General features: G+C 41.5%; 1 long non-coding RNA gene across 1 annotated transcript in view; it reads left to right on the forward strand.

The window, feature by feature from the left end:
* Positions 1-22,140, forward strand: part of LOC109994687 (uncharacterized) — a 58,662-nt gene that overhangs the window by 29,458 nt on the left and 7,064 nt on the right. The window contains exon 3 of the long non-coding RNA XR_002278421.3: positions 10,203-10,265. This is a non-coding gene — a long non-coding RNA (uncharacterized lncRNA). The remainder of the gene's footprint in view (positions 1-10,202; positions 10,266-22,140) is intronic.

A 22,140-nucleotide genomic window follows, 5' to 3' on the forward strand; every position in this document is an offset into this window, starting at 1 on the left:
TTGTCTTGTCCTACGTAGGAAAGACTCAGAACTACTCATGTCTGCATGTCTGGTCTTAAAGTATGAGCTGTGGTTTTGTGTAAGACGGTTGCTGCTGCTTTATGTCAAGGATTTTTTTTTAACGCATCAGCTGCCATTGAGCTATTAGAAGTATGACATATTAGAAGTAAGACATATATGAAAAATGACGCAGGAGGAAACAAATGACTTTTCACGAGTCCCAAGTAATTCTCAGGATGGCTGCTTTCCACATACCAGCTCTGGATCAACCTAATACAAATTTAATCCATGACACATGAATAGTGGGCGACACTTTCTTGGTTTAGTTGCTTTTATCCACAAAGATCAGACGCTATTGTCAGGTGCGTCTGTGTAAATGCTTGTGAGATTATTTTTCTATTACATCTCGTATTCTGAAGTGAAACCTAATGGGGCTGAGTTCAAAGAAGTGAAGAGGATATTTCCTGCAGTCCCAGGGCTTAATGCTAGTTCAAAGCCGTCCAACTGTTGACAGCAGCTGGTCTTCTCTGGAGCTCTGACTTTATCCTACTGTATGAAAAAGCTACTACTGCTTTTGTCAATCTCCAATAATACAATACTATACATCCTGCCATGCACTGTAATAGAAAGCTTTGAGATTTAGATAGTTTTAATCCATCTGGAGAGGTATCAAAGCTTCTCTCATCCATCTCTGACTCTTGTTTTTTCTTCAGTTCATTTCTTTTTTCCGTCCCATAGACAGCAGAGCCCGGAGGCAGTGTCAGTGCTTATAGTTGTGATTTTGTTGGCAGAGGAACAATGGTTTAGTTTAGGCAGTGCATTCCTGATTATTGACACACTGTGGTATGGAGGAGGATTAGCGAACGCCTTGGCTTTCTGATTCTTCTGCGCTGGCTCGTGAGCAACACCTGGGCGTATCCATGACAACAGGTATCACAACGAACAGTGATTTCACCACCAACCGGTTTGACAGAGAGCTGGTGGCGATGCTTGTGCAAGGAGGGTCACTAAAGAGAGAAATGCTTGTTTGACATTACAAAAAGCAGAAAAAAATGATTCTTTGCAAAAGTGCCAATCTACAGTAGACAGGCAATTTTCAGCTCCTGTACGGAAATATGTGTTGCTATGTGCAACTTTCTGTGAGATATGTGCTGTGAAAATAGTCTTCCTGGGTGGAGACGGTAGTTCATAGTTTCTGCAAGACAGCTGTTCCCATTCTGACAGCCCTGATTACCTGAGTCCGGCTAGCCCACATATGGTCTGTGGTGAGATGGCCCGATAGCTGGGACTGAGGCAGCATTGTAAGCCGACAGGCAGTTCTGCTGAGGGTCACCTAATGACCTGTTCTTCAATCTTATCAGCAGGAGCCCACAGGACCCATATCAAGCATCCTGGTAAAGGCTTCCACTGACATCATGGCCTCCTGGGTCTATCCCTGTTATATGTTCTGTCTTTAATACCTGCTACTTGGTTTCACAGGAAAGCTTTAAGAATATGACACCGCATAATGGCTACTCACTCAATTAAAATGTCACTTAATTGACCATTATGCAAGAATACAGGTTATCTTTTGTCTGAATTGGAATACAATATTCACAAATACTTTATTATATTATTTTGTAAAATCCCCAGAAAAGTCAGATTTATTTTTAAAGACTCAATTTGTTTGGAGAACCGTGGTTAGAGTAGGAACCTGGGGATAGATTGCGTAGTGACATGCAGGCAAGGCGTTGCGGGTTTGACTTGAGGCCTGGCCCCTGCTTGGTGGACTTTAGCCTCTGTATACGTTGACCTAACTGCTCGACCAGCGGTTAGAATGAGCTCAAGTTGTGGTTTGTGGGCAACTGCCATTTGTCTACTATAGCCTACATATCTGAAACTATAGGGTTAGGAGTGGATGCTACATTGTCTCACATGTTTGTGTTGCTGACCATCACATCCTTAATCTGACAGCTGAATTAAAAACCAGGATCGGGAACTGATTGTTATCAGAGGCCATACCAATTCATTTTGATGTGAAATCAATTGATTCTGCTTTAATTTGAAGGAGCATTCTTTGTACCAGTGCTGTCCTGGCATTGTCCTGTTATATTTGGCAAACAACACCCAAGTTTGATTAACTAGTGCAATCTGTTGAGTGTGGATGCATCCCGGGAGATTACAGTATCATCACATCATACTTATAAACCCTGCTTTTGATAAGTAGTTTACATACCATTTAAAGCAGTATGTGGGAAACGTAATGCTCAGAATCTCTGGAGGAGCAGCTGCAGTGGTTTCAAGTTTGAACTTTTGCACAATAAGCCTCCTTGCAGATAACAGGATTGGTTCCTATCCTAACTTTTAATAGAATAGAGAAGTTGGTTCATTTGTTCAGCTTAGTATCCTTTCCTGATATGACTGCCTGTGGAGAAGAAAACAGTGTGTCCACATAAAGTAACTGTCAGTGCTATCCAGAGGTCACTGTAGTCCACAGCAGCAACTTTATCTCAAAGTTCTCAAACTGTGTTACTAACAAGCCCTGATAAGTAAGGTATTAAGGGCATTTGTCTACACTGTCCATGAGCAATCTGAGTTAATATTGCTTGGCAGGTCAGACAGCTGACAAATATGCCAAATGGGGGGAAAACCTGACAGTTTGAAGTACATTTGAGTCAGTGACTGTTTCCATCTAACTCTCTGTTGGCTCACCTGTTGGGTGTGAATAATGATTTCTCATGAAGATTTCACAGATTACTATTTCCCTTTACCGGCATTATATCTGTTAATCTACTTTTGTGCAATTATGTAAAAGTTTACCAAGCTGGTGGTAATTGTCCAGAAGGCCATTTTCCTTAAAAACAAAACAAAGACAGCCTCCCATTTATATGACTGTACTATCATGTAATACCAAACATATTATTGCTTTTTTCATGTCTTTTGGAAGCAGAAAGATGACATATCTGCTTACAAAAATCTCTCATTTATTCCCTTTTATCAACGTGCTTATTTTCCTTAAAGAGTATGAGCTGAAGGTGAGGAAATGCCAAAGACTGGTCTTGCCAGTCAGTCTTAAAATAGCAGCAACAGAAGAAATTCTAAACTCTACAAAAGTAGACAAATAAATCGTCCAAAGAATTCAAATGCTGAAAGGGTCATCTGAGAGTAAGCGTGGGTGGCAGCTGAAAATAGAACGTAAATTGTGAAAGAAAAACAAACACAATGTTCTTCCTGATGGCTGAGATGTCAAGTAACTAGAAATGGAGGCTGAGTGCTGAAGCAGCAGTGGAACCGGACCTAGCCTGTTTCAGGAGCCCTCCGGCTCACAACAAGTGGTTTTGTTTGGCACTGTCCCTTTGTTGACACTGTCAGGTTCTCATGCCTATTAGGTTGCTGTCGACAAAATGGGCACCGAGATGACATGGCCCTGCACAATGCCATTGGCTGGCACGATGTCATTGTCAAATTATCACCTGCTCGGTTGACCGGAATGATTCCTGATTACTGGAGGACATTATGCTTTAATTATTCCATTTCAGTGTAACAGTTTTAATAGTTGACAGGTATTTAGTAATTATATGTCTGCACAAATCTGACACATTTCTCTTGGATTGATACTCAACAAAATTGCAGGGGGAAAGTTCTCAGTCTCATTACGGGTATTGGTGTTTTAGCTGTGTCATGCTGAGGAGGAAGTCATGTAAATGTTTTTCTTTCGATGGCTCACCCCTGTGTCGGCACTCTGGCACAGGCCCTTATGGAAACTGAATTCCACTGCCAATAATGAAGATGGTTACAGGCTTCAACCACGATCTTATGGTGCGAGGCAGCGTGGGAAGTTTGGTGAACTTCCTGACCCCACGCACCACCGCAGCACATTGACCCTCATCACGTGACAAAGGAATGCTCTGCATCTTTTGTTTTAACATCCCCAGCACTCATGCAGTTGAGAGCAGTTTTGCATACTATAGAATGATCACGAGCTTGGCATTTTACCTCCCCATTCTCCTCTAGTGTTATTCCCAAACAGGATTTGCAGGCAGCTCTCTCCTCCATCTTTTAAATCACTTCAAACGCCACTGAAGCCTTTTTCATCTGAAGCGGGCACCCAATCTAATGGCATCATTTGGGCCTGCACACATCCAGAGAATCGACCCCTTTTTTTCTATGCTAAAGGTTTTGTGAACAGGCGAAAACAAAAGGCCGGCGCAGTGAAGCGCATCTCTGCTGGCAGGTTGAATAGAGGGGCCCCTTTCATGGCTGTTTATGAGCACCCCTCTTCAAAAACACACATACAAATCACATCCAGTTCTCCCAATGGCTCCTCTGATACGAGGATGATGGCAGGGAGAGCAGGGGAGGCGGCTGGAATCTTGTGGTGCCTCTCCTCTTTTCATATGTTCCAGTTGATGGATTTCCACCCACTGTCACCTCAGCTTTACTATCAGATGCACTGGTTTGTTTTCACATGTTACATCAGATAAAGCAGGGTATCTCTGATGAAAACATCATTAAAATGTTTGACTTAACAGATGCTGGACAGAAGGTGGAAAACAAGGCCCAGTTATTTAACTGTTGTCTTTTAAACTAACTGTTGATTTATGGAGACAAACATTAATTAAGACCCACTGCGACATTGTGGCTCTCGTGACAATGTGCAAAAAACAAAACCAGAGATATAAAACAAAGAATGACTATTTTCTCGATAAAGTTACTATTGTGTAGAATCTACGTAAAGTTCAGTTTAATTTAAGGAAAACATGTAAACAGTCTTTAGATCCAGCAAACTATATGTGAGTTTAAATTATAGAAATTAAATAATCAGCAGATTTAACAATAAAAATAATCCTTGTTGATAGCGCCGGATAGCCTTGCGGGTATGTTGGGCGCCCCATGTACGGTGCCTAGAGTCCTCATCACAACCTTCGTTACATGTTCCAAACATTTCCTGTCTCTCTTCTGCTGTCTGATGTAAATAAGGCACAAATCATCATTGTTACTTCTGTGATCGTGTTTTCTATTAATTAATGTGTCATTTATCATGGACAATAAGTGATGTATGGCAATATAATATCCATGAGCTCAAGGTTGCTGTGAAAGATTTACAGTCCAAACTCCATTATGATTTGTTTTTGAATAATATTAAATCAAAATCACTGTCACATTTGTGAAGCTGTATGTTCAGTATCAAATGTCAAGATTATTTTGTAATAAAGACTAGATTGATGAATTTAATATCAAAGCAGTTGCTGACATATTTAATGTCAATTGAGTATCACTTTCAGCTCTATATATGTCACATTAAAGTTGCATCAAATGACACTGAAATTGTATATGACTAGTCTCCAGAGGAGGAACTACACATTACGGGCAGGGGGGCATTAGACACTCAGGGTGCACCCACAGCTGTGGAGTATTTGTTATCTGTAATACACCCTTTTCTGCCTGTTGTCTGCAATATGTTTTGGTTAATAATAGTAAGTTAAGCTTTTCAGATTTTCACTCTAAAAGTTGGTACAGAGTTTTGTCTTGTCTGGTTTATTGATATGTTTTGGCAAGAAGCTTTGGACGTGATTCAGACAGCTTTGCATGAACGAATACAGTTTTAATTCAGCTTCCACCCCTCAGAGTAAATGAACAAAGGAAGGTTTCCTCCCAACTGAACATTTTGTGCCGTCAGTGTAGTTATGCTGATGATATTGACGCTTCATGGCTTAGCTCTTATATTGCTATTGTGTTTTTGATGGTTAAATGTCATAAGGTGCTGTCAAGATATGATTTACAATGATGCAAAGCAATTAAACCCAACAGGATGATTAGGTGTGACTGCAATGCTATGGTTTGATTGGCTTGATTACAAAATATGGCCTCCACCACACCTTACAAAGATTCTTGTGAATTTCATATCAAAGACTCAATTCATTCACAGCCGCTTAAGAAACGTTGCGTTTGATTTAAGACATGTTTCCATTATTGCACATTATTGTTCAGATCATTATAAATGCCCTTGGGGTTTAAAACAAAGAGGCCACTTGGGATTATTGGATGCCAACTGGTCTGGCCACGGGTATTGGCATACACATGCTCATTGGAATAGAGAGAGAGAGAGAGAGAGAGAGAGAGAGAGGATTTACTCTCATGCAAACTTGTGGATGCATGCCTCTTTCCTTGGGTCAGATATAAAGGTCATAAAGCTGACAACTTTTTAAACAAATTGCAAGTCATCGCACCATGAAGTAGATGTTCCTGTAACTACCTCATCCGCTCTGTGTCATACCTTGTTAAACAGGTAGGGTTTGATGGACAGGAGGAATGCAGGCTGAGAGATTTGTTTTGTAGTGGCAGTCCATTCTTGGAGTGTACTTAAGCAAACAGAGCAGCGCTATGTCCTGTTTTTTACGGGTTTCACACGTCACTGTTCAAACTCTCAAACAGGCTGGTCCCCAAGAGTACATGGAAGAGAGCAAACAGTGCTCTAATACTTCACCACTCTGACCTTCTGCTAACTTGATGCACACATAGACAAACATACACACACAAACACACACCTTTCACTGATTCAGTCAAAGTATGCAGTGCTAAAAATGTGATCAGGGTTAAGGGTTACAAAGACTTGGCTAATGTTGACTTAAAGAAAAGCTGTTTATCTTCCTAGTGTTGAAGAGATGAATATAGTTCAGATCTACTTGATGTTACTGACTCAATACAGCTTCAAAATATTCAAAAATACAATCCTTTTTGATTGCACTTAATGAATGACTTTCCATTGTCCACAAAGTGAAATTAACATTGTTTTTAAATGCATCACAGGGCTCATAAACATGGGCGTTGGGTGCTGTATTTCATGTTTAAACAGCATATGAGCGCCCCGTTTTGGTCCTAATTGAGTGCTACTTTAATGTGTGTGGGTCAAATGCACTGGAAAATAAAACTGTGGGAATTCTGTGGGAAAGTTTTGGAGCTCATAAAATGATGGATTTTCAAGTGCTCCCAAATTTCCAACAAAATGTATAGAAACACTACAATGTCTATTTTCATTAATGGCGTGGAAAAATATCGAGGAAATGTGTAGCGCTCCCTGGTTGGTGTGCACAACGGCGTGTCTCGGGCTGATTTAGTTTATGTAAGCATGTGTGAAGCAGTTGGGTGCGTATTTGTCTGGACTTGTGTGTGATTGTTGTGTGTCTTTACAGTACTGCCGAGCTCCCTGCCATGCTGAACATGGAGGAACCAAACAACACCTACCGCGTCTATAGATCCCTCTCTTTACTGTTCTTTTCTTTTTCCGCTTGTTTTAAATCTGTCCAAGATATACGAGGCATTCCTTTGTGGTTGTGTAACATGATTTGAGGCGGACAGAGAGAGACAGAGAGAGAGAGAGAGAGAGAGGTAGAGGTTTTGTCCTGCTGGGTTTTGTGTCCTACTGTGCACTCATATTTCTCTGCTCGCTCCACAGTTGTGAGTACAGCAGGCTTGTCGTTGGCCTCCTCAGCTCTTTCTGTCATGCGTGGCCTACCTTAATCTCTCCTGTGTACTGTAAACCGCCCCTAATAACCCTGAACACGATTAAAGCAAACATGTTAATAACAGCCTGCTTCATTATCAACTCGCAGCAGCAAAATGAGCAGTTAAATTTCACCTCTGTAATCATATAGTTGTGGCCGAGACTTGCTGCTTATTTGCTGTCATAGCAGAAAAATGCAAAACATTTTGGGTATTTCCATTTAATAATTAAAAAAATATGGGCCTTTTAACATTGATTAAAAATGACTATGGATGAGTCTTTTTCTGCTGTTAGGAAAGGCAGCAACACTGGGAGTGAGGTGCAGGATTGAATGGGTGCCGCTCTAGAGGGTGCTGTTTACTGAGGAAACCTGCTCTTCCTCACCCTTCGTCCCAGCTCCTCTCTCTAAATGTTGTGCATTCTGAAAAACATAATGGTCTAAAAACATTCCAGCAGTGTTTTATAATCTTAAATATTTCCTGCTCCGATCTTTGATTTATGTCTAAACGAGTACACAGATGGTTTTTTTTGTTGTTGTTGATGAGATTAGCTCCAACACCCGAGGGGGAAAGTCAGACAAATAATATGAAATTTAATTAATAATATCCAGTCATTTCGAAAAGAATGCGAGGTATTGTGCTGCAAGGCTTCTTTGACATGACATTAGGCCACTGTAATCCTTCTGTGTGCATGTGTGTGTCACCTGTAGCTTCCACCCCACACACACACACAAACACAAATGCACACACACATGCACACGCACACACTAAGACATACACATGCCTGCAGATGTTTACACAAGTTTCACACAGCCGACAATAGTAGATGATGAGCTGTCAGTCAGACCACCTTCACTGGGGAAGAATGTGTCCGAGGCGATGGTTACACCTGCGCTGGCTGTGGTTTCCTGCGGCAGTATTGCAGGGTGTAATCCCTAACATCGCTTGTGTTTATGCTTGTGTTTTAGTTACAGGCCTGATACTCGCATGCTTTAGAGCTTAGATGGGACTTCTGCTTCACTTATTCCTCAGCCAGGCCTGGAGGCATCCTCCCCATGCGGCCTGCCACACACAGGCTCATCCTCAGCATGTATGAACACAGGAAACAAACATAGTAGCTACATGTGTCATGCGTCCTGCAAATATCATACAAAAAGAGTCATGAATAAAAGGCCCAATGTCATTTTTATCAAACAATGTGACTGTATCTGTTCAAGTTGTTGTGTTAAAGGACATTTAAAGCCCCTGTGAGCAGTTTTTAACTGGTTGTTAATTGATAGTGATGCCTCTATATGACTTATGGAAGCAAACCAGACCAGAAAATACAAAATTTCTTATCTCTATATTGTTATTTTAATGTTGGTAACCACTGCCATGGTGTCTATCTTAGACAATATAATCTAGAGCATGCTGAGGAAACAGCTTTTTATTTTCATTTCCCATTGTTAAGATTTACAGTGAGTGATACATTTGACTGTCCAAAGAAAGCAGGATGAGATTTTGTGATAGAAAACATTACCTATTCAGGTGCAGAACATACGAACTACTGCTTTGTCCACTGTGGGAGCCGACATTGAAACCAAACATTCCCCACAGGAGCTTTAAGCTTGTACTCTGTTCAAAAGTTAGAATGTGAAAAAAATATATTTTTCTGTCGACTTGGGCTGCCTTAACAGAATCATTTACAGGAATCATTAAATTGAAGCTGCTTCCTTATATACCACGGGTATTTGAGGAGGTCTGTTTCTGTTGTTTTATATGGTTTGTATTCCGTCAGGAGTGACGCCGGCTGCACGGCTGAGGTCATGAATGAGGGCGGAGAAACTTCTTGTGCCAGTGGCTGAACTCACTTTTTATTTTAGTAAATATGCTAAATTTAGACGCGAGCAGCAGCCAGAAGTTCGTCCCAAACTCCCCGAATGACACACCTTTCGAGAAGTGACTCCAGACATCTGCTATTTTTATCATCATCTCCCTTTTTTCCTCTTGTTTTTGCTCCCTTTTTTCTCTTTCTCTTCTTCTGACGGGCCCACTATAAATGATGCAGACCTGTTTTTCATTTCTAAGATTTGTTGGGTGGATTATTATAGAGAGGATCTTTATTCCCACAGAAGGAAGTACATGTATCGGGAGTGTTTTTGAAAACACTCTGCTCTGACGTTAGTGGCAGCAGGGAACCAGTAACAGGTCCTCTCTGCTTACACACCCTACTTACACCGCTTCCAAAGGTCTGAAGTAATGGTTGCATTTCAACCCCTTCAAAGCAAAATGGCCAATTGGATAACAGGATTTGGTTTGCCATTCTGGGGAGCAAACCAAGCAGTGACAGTGCATAAATTTTCATGTGACAGCTTCTCTTCACTAGTACAAAGCTTACACTACATAAAGTCTAGCCGGATAATTACAGTATTAAAGCTTTGTGGTTCTTCTGTATTATGTGACTTTATGAAGATCCACCCTTAGCTCACCTGTTGCCACCGTCTCTGTGCTTCAACAGAAAGTGGTCAGTGTTTTGGAACCTGGTCCTGTGGGTTAAGGATTTGCACCATTTTCCACTCGTACCTCATGTTACAGCCTCTGACATTATTCTACCTAAATTAACCCAGCTGAACACATGGAGAATGAAGAGTTAAGGGCAAGGGTTAAGGGCACAGATAGAAATGAAATACTCTATAGCTCGAGTGTGAAGTGACATTTTTCCTCTTTTCATTTTTTCACAGTGAAGGATTCATAATTCTGGGAATGAGATGTCAAACCTTGAATTGCCTCCCATGGTTTTTTTGGTGAGTATAATCTATGAAAACAAAATGTACTTTCTGTGTGCTTGTGGTGTATCAGTGTTAAAGTTCTCTCCTCTGACTGCTCTGTGTCCCATGGTCCTCACCATATTTCAACATATGTATCCATATGGTGAAATAAATTGTAAAAAGTGATGTAATGCAGACATTATCTCCAGAGTTTGCCTTTGCTATGCAGCACATGTGGCGTACCTTGTTATGATCTGTATCACTGCATATTCAGAGACTTATAGAGCACAAATACTTTTGTATCATCCACTGATCTTAAGAGGGTTATTTGTACATTTATGTAATGACATCTATATTCAAGCAACTCTCTTTATTCATCTCTCCCCCAAAAATTTATTGTTTCCAGCAAGTTTCCCAGAAGGCTACAGCGCAGCTTTTAGCTGTCAAAAATTTGATTATGATTGATTCGATTTTTGTGTCATGCATGAACAACATGCCCAGCCTGAATAAGTCTTACAAGACACAATAATCAAGTGAAAGAAAGCAGAAACCAACAGCAGACATGTAACAGTGATAATGTGTAAAATGTAAATCATCCTCATGTTTCTTCCAAGCCTAGAAACAACTATGTTACCCCTATATTTGCATCTCAACATTACCTACAGTATGTGGGTCCTTTTGAAGTTTTTTTTAAACTTATTTTAATTTCTTATTTTAACCGCCCTGTCTGACTTGGCACCTAAATCTCTGAGCTGCTGCTCTACTCTTTTAATTCCTACGCCCTGCCTGAGACTCTGAGGCAAAATGATCTGTTGTTGGAGTCCTACGTAATTTCAGGTCAGCCAATTTGGTTCCCCCTTTTTGAAATCATTACTCAAAAAGCACACAAAAAATAGTTTTCTGCATTTCTTAATGCAATGGGTTTTTTTATTTTTTTAATCTTTGCTTCATGTAGTTTTTTATTCGTATTTTTATCATTCTGTTCACATGGTTAATGTGTGTTCTCTTTTTGTAAACTAACCTAAGATAACTTAGATGATATGGTTTTATAAGTCAAAGATGATTATGCACCATTGCATTGGTTGAACATTAGCATCCGCAGTTATCAGTCTTGTTTACTCATCAGCAATATGGCATGCCCCAATATCAGTAGCTGATGTATATCTAATATGATGTTGGAGAGCTAGTATAACTAACTGCAAATCAGAGAGGAGGTTTTTATTGGGCAGAAGAAGTCAGCTGTTGGAAAAACGGTGGTTATTTTCAGGGTCAGACATGAAAGAAAACATCAGCAGTGTGAGAGTAGACACAAAGAATTACATTAAAGTAATGAAAAAAAAAAAAAAATGGTAAAATCAATTCTCCAACACCTGCATCAGTATCTGCCCTGATTTTCAGAATCGGTGCATCCTTAAAGTTGATTGATACAACCTGAAAATGTTTTTTTCTTAAACATTGAAAGTCATAGCCATCAACAGTCATCATTTTATGACTGTGCAGTTATGCCTCTTCACTGATTGTACTTAGCCCTTCTCCCACATCCCTCAAGACCCCCTCCCCACTATCATCTCTCCCTCCCCCTTTCAGCTGGTGCACCCCTTTACCAACCAGTGTGTGCCTGTCAGCGTGTCACCCCAGGGTGATGCCCCTCTCTCAGCCCCTTGGGGCCCTTTTGACTCTGCAGCACTCCGTGTTTGCCCAATCATTTGGGAGCCGGATACGGGGATGAATTGTTAACTACAGCAGGTCAGCCTGTGCCCCCCAACCCGCCCCTCAGCCCCCGACCTGCTGTTGACTCATCTCCATGGCGATGGGGCAGGAATTTGTTTTCTCCCATGTATCCGCTGCCAGCCCGCTCCCTGCCACCACTTCCCCTCCTCTTCTCTTCATCCTCTCCGCCTGTGAGCGTCCAATCAGAAGGCAGCTGGAGGGAGTAGCATGGTCAGGAAGTTTTGAGGGTGCATCCCACTGAGCAGAGTGCAGCTGTCACTGGAGGTTTGAGAAGGCCTCAGGGGTAAATGTGTGTGATTTGTTTGGTTGGAGAGTGAGCACAGTCATTAATGATTTTCTGACAATCCTTTACAGGATAAGAAGTGCACATGCCCACACATACACCCGAGTTTTTAGGAGGCTCCGATCACACAAACACGTGGTTTGTAATGTGCAACTTATTATAAAATGCATTCTGTGTAAGCCGCTTAAATCCTGCTCCTGCAGCCATTGTGATTGCCTTGTTTAAAATAATACTTATTCTGTTTATTTTTGCAGTGCAATGATTAAGAACAACTCTAAACAGAGCAAGTCTATCATATATACTGTAGCTGTATGTTCCAGCCTATTTCCACACTTCACATAGCAGAGCAATTCAGCACACATTTACACAGGATTTTCACATTCTTCTCTCGTGATTTCATTATGAATAACAACTACACGTGACTCTGAGATTTATTTTTTCTAGTTTTAGTTTTCCTGAGAAGATCTGATCTTATCTACATACCAACACCGTTCTTCTCAGTCCAGTTCCCATCATTGTCTCAACATATCGACAAATTCGAGTGTGTGCATGTGTGAGTGTGTGTGTTTGCCTCCACGCGCATTATTAGCTCAGGGCAGGTGAGTGTTTGCCTACCTGTCTCCCTTTATGAAGTGAGTGTTTGCCCAAGGAATGCACCACGTCCGATTTGTCATTGACTCTTATTGTTCGGCTCATCCAACTGGTGCCTTGAGGTTGAGTTGCACTGTGCCCCAGCAAGTAAGAAATATGTGCTTTCCTTCCTTCTTTTTCCTCTTTGGCTCAGTGTATTTGCACATGAAAACATGACTTGGGCGGATAAGTATTAGGGATGAGTCCGGTCCCTGCAGCCAGAGATTTAGAAAGAAAATGATCAAACGTAAAGATCCACTTAAAAGTCATGAGAGATAGATTTAGAGCCAGGCCTTTTATCCCCACCTGCGTCTATATGGAATTTTTTAGGGTTTGGGTTAGAACTACACAAAACTCACTTAAAATTTTGCATCATGCAAGCTTCAGTGAGAAAAAGAAAACAAATTGTATGACATAATTGAGTGGGATTACTTCTAACCAGGCTCATCCTGCAGATACATATGAACCTCGATGAGCAAAGTTGGCTCCGTTGCTTTGTGGTAATGAGGAAACCTCAGCAAACTAATCCCTCCTACGCACTTGAATGGTTAAGAGAGCCTTACAAATGTCATGTGCAGCTTTTTATTTCTGTTTATTTCGAGATTTTTTGGGGGAAGATCTTAAACAGCTATATTAAAACTAGCGTTTAAGTTCATATTTGTTTAAAGCCATGTATTTCTGGATACCTGCCTATAAAAGGTACATATAGGTACTTGTGTAAATGCGTTAGTATATTTGAGTTTGCGTGCATGTGTGCCTCAGTGTGTTTGTGCGGCTGTCGTCCTGTGCCACCATCTGGGTGGTCCTCACGGCTGGTTTGATGGTAATCCCCCCTGTCCCATAAATCAGTGTCCGGGCTCGGGCCGGGAGCTGATGCTGTGTGACCACTGGAGCGAGGGGGCTTGAGGCACTAAGCCGAGACCCCAGCAGCTGCCCCGGCCTGGCCTGGCCACACGTCAGCTCTCCACACCACCTTTAAAATAACTCGTCATGCATGGCTGACTTCGGGAAATGGCGTACGAGCCACCTCCAACATGAGCCGCAGTAGAACTGGAGCGCAAACTCATAAAATGTAGAAAAGATAAAAATCCATGACTTCTAACCTGAACTGTTTGTAACCTTTTCCCCTCAGTTTCCAGGTTTTTAAAACTTTAAAACTCATTATTGATAATCTTCTTCTTGCAATTGTTGAATAGTTATAAAACAAGGTGTTTGTTCTGACTGTTGGCTAACAACCTGGAGTGACTTCTGATGGCTTTTTACAGAGCTGCTTTCAGTTCAAATGTTTCTGTCTGACTGAAAGTGCTAAGATTAAAGCCATATCTTAGTCTTTGTAGGGCCTATACCTCTCTGAGAGAATGAGGAGGGAGGATGAAGGCTTGTCCGGGCTGTCTGGCTTGCATACAGCTCTCTGCTGAGCTTTTATCTAGGGAGATTGGTTGCAGCTCTCTCCAGATCCAGCTCCCAGGGAGTGCACAGTCCTGAGACCTGTGGCATTAATAAAGATAATGCTGTTTGGAATAATAACAGTCAATTCTACCCAATAGAGGGGAGAGACAACAGACACAAGCATAGTGGAATACAAAAGAAGCCAAGATGAAAGGCTGAAAGGTAGGCCCATCCACTTCCCTGACTTTCTTGTGGGAACTGATGGAACCTATATCAACGTGCTCGCACACAAACAGCACTGAGAGGGACCCTGTGCCGATTTTGACCCTCAGGGGGCATGACGCAGAAATGTAATTTGTTCTTTTGTCTGCCAAGATCACAGAGGGAGAGCAGTGACTTGTTCTTCTTTGTATTCTTACTTATTTTTTTCTCCTGCTCCCCTCCTTTTCATTCTCTCTATTCCCCATTGCCTTCAGTGAGTGCAATTTAGTTTGATGAGCAGGTGGTCTTTTTTTTCAATCTCACAGTGCTTTTGGCTCCCACCTCTGGCGTGTGGTGCTTTCAGTCAGAGTCAGTCATGTAGGCCAGGATTAGAAGAGTGGAGGAGAGGGAGGAGGAGGTGGTCCAGTCTTGGTATTGGCGACCTCAACGCCCTGCAGTCAGAACCATGCAGAGTGCACATTGAAAGAGTTATTTTGTTGCTATAGCTCTCAGCCGCACCCCAGATGGCTTTTGTGCGGGCCTGGGACATGGCTGGGGACAGGGTTAAAGTAACAGAGTCCTTCAGGCTTGGTGAGGCGGTGGGCTCAGCAGGTAGAACACTGCAGGCCAGACACACTGAGAAGGCAAAATGTTGTCGTCTCGGCACTTTTCCACCTTGAATCTGAACAGTGGACCGAAACAAAATAGCTGGATTAGAGCAAAGGGATTACTTAACCTACCAGCACACCCACAAATACACACACCCATATACAGAGTGAGATTAAGGTCTGCAAAATCCATCATAGTTAAGATTTTTGGAGCTTTAAAGCTAGTGGAAGAGGTCGAGTCTTGCTTTCCTGGTTACAGAAAGCCATGGAGATGAAATTACAACCTGCTTTCACTATTTTACCTTTGATGTGTTTCATCACACACTGCTAATTAACCATACCTTTTACTACTTAAGGGAATTTATGGCTCATTACCTTATCCGGACAACATTCCTCTGCAATAATCTCCTTGGTTACACCTAGACAAGCAATCAATATTTTGTCAATAATGCTAAACAGGTGTGCTGCTCTGTTGTTTTTCCTGTGTTGCCATTTTTCTGTCTGGCCTTTAACAGGCAGACTGGTTTGGACTGGTAACATGGTTTCAGACTGTGTAAGTCACATTTGTAGTTTAAAAAATTAACTGTTGTGTTTTGTTGAAATGTTGTTTCCCTGATTTGTGAAGTGGTAACAGAGGTCTGCATCAAGTAAGACCATGTACCAAGGATACATTAAGGGATACAACTTACATTTGGTTCTTTGTCAATCATTTATAAACATTCATTTTGATATTTTCTATTCTAATTGGAAGACATTGTCGAAAAAAGATAACAAGGGAGTAGATGTTAAATGGTGTCAGACAATAATGGACACCCATGGAAACTCACAGTTTTGTGACCAGGATTTGTTGTTGCCGTGGTATAAAATCAACTATCGATAACATTTGATTCTTTACAAGTATCATATTCAAGTTTAGAATTCTTGTATCATGACAACCCTACTTGTTTTCATATGCTAATGTATGTAATTATACCAAAATTAAAAGTCAATATCAAATTTAATATTAAAGAAAGTTTCCTCTGAGGCGTGTTCTTTCTCAATTAATTAAACTAGCACATCGTCTGCATAGAACACTGTCTTGCCTAACTTATACTTGCTGTAGTTTAACTTGCCCTTGGTGTCCACTTATATTTACCTTGAAGTAGACGGATTTGTGACAGTCACTGGAGATTGGTTTGGGCTCAATCCAATTAGTTCCCCACAAAATATGGCTGACAAGATTACAGTGTCGAAGTGAATAACATGGTGGTACCAAAACTATTTCAGTCTAAATTTCAAGCTGATATCTCTCTGAGGCCTGGGCTTTAACTCTAAAGAGGAGGGAGTGATTGGTCTGCACTCCTTCATTGGCCGATCTGGATTTGTCCCTCAAGTGTTTGTCATGCAGGTTTCACAAGTGGCCGTTTCCACTCTCACTGATAAACAGCAGGGATTGGATCCAGACCCTGCTGGGTTCTAGCCGGAGCCTTAGGCTTGAAACCACACAGGCTGGGAATGTTAGTCATTTGTTTATTATTGGTGATATTTGCTTGCTGCTAATCCCTGGACGGATTAATCTTGATGGTGTTCCTCATCCCACCTTTTTTTCCACCGTTTCACTCCCTGACATTTACATCAGGAGATTTGCATGACCAGTTAATGATTGCATAGACAGTGTGTATATACACACACACACACACATGCATTTAATGGCGTACTTCTAGGCTTCTCTGTCCATGCATGAATGTGTGTTTAGGTTTGTTTGCCATTCCACATGTGTCGCTGAAGGATGTTTGTAATCAAGGGAGTTTAACAGATATCCCCTTTAAGTCTATCCCATGTAACGGTATGACCAGTGTCAAAAGGAAAGTTCTGTTACTGTTGGGGAAATTTCATCCCATGCCAGGGTGTTCTTCTATGAGGCTGTGTTTGAGGTGGGAGGCTTGTTTGCATCCAACAATTAAGGGCTCCAGAAATCTTTTTCCCCCTTGTTTTTGGTCATACAGAAACACTCTAAGACCCTTATAGGAACCAATTAATCAAAGATGCTAAATGTCAGTGTGGCGTCATTCTAATCATAACTTACTGATGTCATGCAAGAGGAGAAAGCGGTCAGAGTGCTTACTTGTCAGTCTTGTGTTGTTGTGAAACCATAGGCCTAACAGTCCCCTGGATCGGTGAAAGAACAGTGTTTACTGAGAACTTGCTCAGTGTGACCTTTTAAAGGGCTGATCCCCAACACTGCGTAAATCTGTTTCCAGTTTCAAAACACGACCACGCACATGCTTATTAACATGCCGTACTCACTCGCCCACCGTGTGTTTGTGGGTGAGAAAGTCCTGCAGATCTGCTCAAACACTTAGGCCCAGCACAAAATCTGATCTCCACAATTTCTCCTTCAAACATCGGGAAGCAGACGCACCAATGTCTCATAAATTGACAGACACATGACATAGACTTGTAATTATCTCTGACAATGTGTGTAGGCTTTGAGGCCAAAAGGCCAAGAATGATTCTTGTCTATATATATTTCAAGTCATTTAAGACATATCCAATTAAAACCACAAGTCTCTAATAGTCTCTAAAGAACCAGAATGGAATAAAGTAGTTAAACAAATGTACATTAAACTGTCCTCTATTTTATTTTATTGTGTAAGTTTGACAAAGGGCACACTCCAAGACTGAAAAAGGAAGTTAAACCAAAATAACCCAAAATTGCAGTTCCATGAATGGCCACTTGAGTCTGGCTCAAAGAAGTCTATTCCTTTACAGCAACATGTTGAAATGCCAAACTTTACAGCAGAAGGAAACATCTGTTAGAGAGACACAAATATGTTGCTTAACATTTCTTATTTCCTTAGTTCAATTTCATGGGGGCTGATTTTCTTATTGATGATTTTCATAAAACATATATTATATTGAGGCTTGATAATGCATTATTAAGGGTAGGCCACTCTAACAGGTAGGTGCAGCTTGAAGCCTACTTGGCGTGTGCATCAAACCTGATATTTTTGCAGTCTTATTGGTTGCAGATACATTTTCATGCACATTTTTTTTTAAATAATGCGGCTCACAGGCAGTCCAAGGAGTCTTGGCCCAAACTTTTTTTTATATGTAAAATTTTAGCATAGGTGTATTAGCACAAATTAGCAGGTATTGGGTTTTAATCAGATATTTGCTTTCAAGTCTCAAGACAAGTCCTTAAACATGTTTTATAACTTTAGTCAGATGCTTAAAAAAAATCTTGAATCATGCTCAGTGTGCCCTCAGTATTTGACCCTCCGTCTGCATCCTTTCTTACCCTGCACATAAGAGTGTTTTTACTCACTGCACATGGAAGTTGTCCAGCTGAAGCGGTCACAGCTGAGCTTCATGGGGTGTTAGTTAATTGGCAGTTTTTGGTAAGTGCAGATATGCTCCACTATGCATATCTTCCTCAATGTCCCTTGCACTATTTGCCTTTTTTAAAGTGTCCTTTAATTGGCTTCACAGTCACAGTCTCCTGCTTTAACTGTCCCCTGTGGTACCTGAATGTGGCCTATTTGACCCTGAGGCCCCGGGGTGACTACCTCATATTTTGCAGGCAGAACCACTGAACCATTGACCAGATTTTTTCTCCCCGACTTTGTTTTCAGTCCAACTCCACCTTCTCCTCTTTGAACTCTACCTCTGTTTCTGTCTTTAATAAGAGTCTTGAAGGTGATCTCTTTTTCATGAGGCCTCTTAAAAGCAAAACCCGCTTAGTTTCAACACCTTTTCATAACCCTTACCTAGCTCGTGTTTGTGCGAGTGTCTGCCTGTCTCAGTCCGGTAGTCCTGTCAACATGGTAACAGGCCTGCCTCCTCAGTCCCAACTTCAGGCCTCAAATTTGGGCTCTAGAGGACCATCTAACTAGTCCATCTGATGGATCTGGCCTCTGCGTCTCCCTAAACAGCAGCCACATCTAACTGGGCTGCATCAGCAGTACTGAAAGACCTGAGAGGACTGTGATCCCACCATGGGGTGTATGACTGTGGCTCCGGCTGCACTGCACTTTAATCCCCTTTCCTTTTAACCACAATAGGAAACATGTGCTTACTCTGTGTAGGGTACAGGCCCACCATGGGAGAAGGCTGTTTACTTTCCCTCTAAAACTAACATTTCACAGCTCCTGTGACCACTGCTGGTCACTACCTTTACTGGGTTAGAAAGGTGATAGAAGATCTATGGTGACATGTTTGTTTCAGATAAGAAAATTCGTCACCACAGCTGCTGAATAGAACTTTCTCCTTACTTCTCACCTTGTAAAACTCGACACACCGACTAGGTTTTTCCACAGTAGGTTCACTGAGGCAGGATGCTTGAGCTGTCTAATTTGTCTTATTAAAGAGGCACTTGATGTAATTTAATGATCCTCTTAAATTTCCATTCCAGGTTGGGTTTCAGGTCAGTGTATGACTCTGATTATGGCACCTCCCTGCTTCTTGGGGAGGGCTCTGCTTATCAAAACTAGATTTTAAACCGTTGTAATCCACCCTGTAGCATTTTTCCAGATGTGGGTAGTACATATCATTGCCTGAGATTGTCAAACTCAGAACAGAAGTCTAAGGTTGTAGTCCTTGTCCTTAAAAGTTCTGTGTTGTTACAGAGCTATCACAGTTGTTTCTGTGCAGGCAGGGAACTACAACTGAGAGATGAAGTGGTGTGAAAACAGAAACTAGTGGCCATATGCCAACACGGAGGACAGGAAATGCATTCCAGATGAAGATACTATGTGGTTTATTTTACCAGTATGTGTGTGTGTGTGTTTTTGTTTGTGAGGCATGTGAGCTGTAGGACTGACCATAGGTGTCCTGAGTTGCATCACTCCTTTTCAGTGTCCTGTTTCTTATTTATATAGCATCAATATATCAGGGTAAAACTACTGTCTCTATCAAAACTCACAGTGCTTCTCTAGTGTGATTTACAGATTTATTTGATTTTCAATTGTTTGAATATAAAACTAAAAATCATTTTATATTATTATAATTCTACATGACTGACCCAGCATATACTGCTAGCTGTAACTCTTAACTTAAAATATGACTGTCTGTTTAGGCCCTGTGTCCAGTAGTGATGTTTTTGTGCTAGCAGCAACCACAAACTCAAGAGCGCTTCTCATTGTGGTTACTGTTGCTAGGTTATAATAATTGTCCAGCAGCATTTCCCTTTCCCCCCGTAGTCACCGATAATTTGATTTTCTTGTTATTTGCATTTATTCTAGGAAGTTCAAAGAGAAAAAATGGAAAGGGATCATGTTGTGGCATTAGTGACAGCTCTTGACCTGGAGAGTATACCCTTGAAAAAACGAGTCTGTGATGAGTTGTGATTTTTGTTGACAAATGGGATTTTGGAAGTCCGGCCTCTTCTTTATTGTCATTGGTTGGTAAGGGAGACATAAGTCCCATATGTAAAATTACCTCAACAATCTTGTACTGTACTGTACACAGTTTCTGTAGAATTTATTTTACATCTGTTTATGTTGAATCCACTCTGTGGTTCTCGTGACCGATTCCCGACTCCAGCCTGGTGGCACTGTGAATCAGGTCCTGTCCTCTACAGGTGTGGCAGGTGATCTGAGAGATGAGTGAGCTCTTCCTGGGGTAACAGTAGACTCGGCCAGCTTCCCCCGTTACCCTGCTCCAATCTGCCCTTTCCTGTCGTCTTATCTGAGCGTCCAGTGCAATCCAACCCAGGGTGCGGCCCCTCTGCTGCTCCATTCTCCCTCTTTGCTGGTCTCTATTGCTGATTCTCAGATGTCAATGTGAGGACAGAATGACCCAAATGAGTTGAACTTGAGTTAGGCCGACTGACAGAGTCCTTACACCCCATTGTAGGCACAACTGTCTCAGCTTCCTGCCACCCACAATGTCCCACCCCTCTGACCTCCACGACACCAAGGGCAAAAGGAGCACAGACAATGAGCAACGAGGCTTATCTTTTAGGATTTAGTTTATTAAAATGTGTAATGAGACAGCAGGGACTGATTTTCTATCTTGCAAGTACATTTTCCCTCAAATGTTCGCAAGATGAATGAGATTTGGTTGTTGGTTGGCCAGAGGGACATGCTGATGTAGTTTAAGGGCTTTCTGATTAGCAGAGTGGAGACTTAATGTAGATCCTGTTGGGACGGAGGCTTGTACCTCCTCCAACTGTCTGTCCTTAATTAGGCCAGTCCACTAGCAGCCAGCCGACGAGCTTCTTTTACGTCATGATGAAGATTGAGCAAAAACCTTGGATTGTTGCAAATCTAATTACTGGAGCTAAAATCCTAGATTGTCATGGACACAGCATAGAGTTATTTGCACACTCATAATGTTTAATCACTGTTCACTTTTCTTATTTATCTCTTCACACACTCAGTCCTAAAATGTAATGAAGTTTGTTCAAAAATAAAAATAAAGATAAACTTTATTGATCCCCGTGGGGGAAATTTGTGCATTACAGATAAGATAAAGTAAATCCACAAATAATCCAAATTGACAAGGTTTAAGGACCGAAAACTTGTGTGATTTTCCTGCTTCCACACATCAGTGCTTGGTAACCTGAATTGGATTTGGATCATTTGCGAATCATCTATCATTCACATTCCAGCCAAACACACTATAAACATGTTTCCACATGTGCTCATTCCAAAGCAGCGCTGCCAAACAGCAGTCGAGCGCTGCTGAAAGGAGGCTTATCACAGCCCTCTGTTTTCCTTAACATAAAATTGTTCCTATTCATTTAGTTATTTTTGCATAGTCCATACATGATTACTGTGTTCTGTAAGTTTATATGTGCTTAAGACAGTATTTCCGGGACTGACTGATACTGGCAGTTTGCATGCATTCAGTAAAACGGGAGGTTTGTGGGGCAGAATCTGATTAAGCTGTGTGGGTTTGTGTGCATCTGTGTGTGTGTAAGAGTGTCTGTTGCGTGAACCTGAGCTTGGAGCTTTAAATGTGTGTGTGGAATTGCAGACCTCAGCTCGGAGACGTAATCTGATTTGCAGAAAGGTACGGGTCGTTTCACATGACTGGTTTAAAGGACCACTGGCGCAAGGTTGTGCCAGCGTCCCCGACAGGTTTG

Source organism: Labrus bergylta, chromosome 16 (assembly GCF_963930695.1).
Source record: "Labrus bergylta chromosome 16, fLabBer1.1, whole genome shotgun sequence".
Taxonomy (NCBI): Eukaryota; Metazoa; Chordata; class Actinopteri; order Labriformes; family Labridae; genus Labrus; species Labrus bergylta.